A 409-nucleotide genomic window follows, 5' to 3' on the forward strand; every position below is an offset into this window, starting at 1 on the left:
ATTTCAAGGGAAGAACACCTGACTTCTATGTGCAGATAAATAAATCAATAAAATCAAGTATGTGCTCTGGCTTCTTTATTTAAGACCATGAATTACATCATTATAAGCACCTCTGTCAGCAGAATCTCACAAAGCTGCTTATGAGATCGATCAGGAAGAGTGCCAAATCGCAGCATGCAGGAACAGGGCCCCCTTTGGGGCTGGGATGAGGGTTTGGTTTAAGTGTTACAGTTAGGGAGTAGCTAGGTTGACACCCTGTGGGCGAGCACTGCACAGGGCTCAGGTATTTGCAGCAGCTGACTGAGAAGCAACTGTCAGATCTAGGCCTCTAATGAGGAAAAAGGGAAGCATGCTCAGCAAAACTGCACTGAGAAGAGTGGAATAAAGTACACAAAAGAGTAAACTCAGA

The sequence above is a fragment of the Struthio camelus genome, chromosome 1 (assembly GCF_040807025.1).
Source record: "Struthio camelus isolate bStrCam1 chromosome 1, bStrCam1.hap1, whole genome shotgun sequence".
In the NCBI taxonomy this organism is placed as follows: domain Eukaryota; kingdom Metazoa; phylum Chordata; class Aves; order Struthioniformes; family Struthionidae; genus Struthio; species Struthio camelus.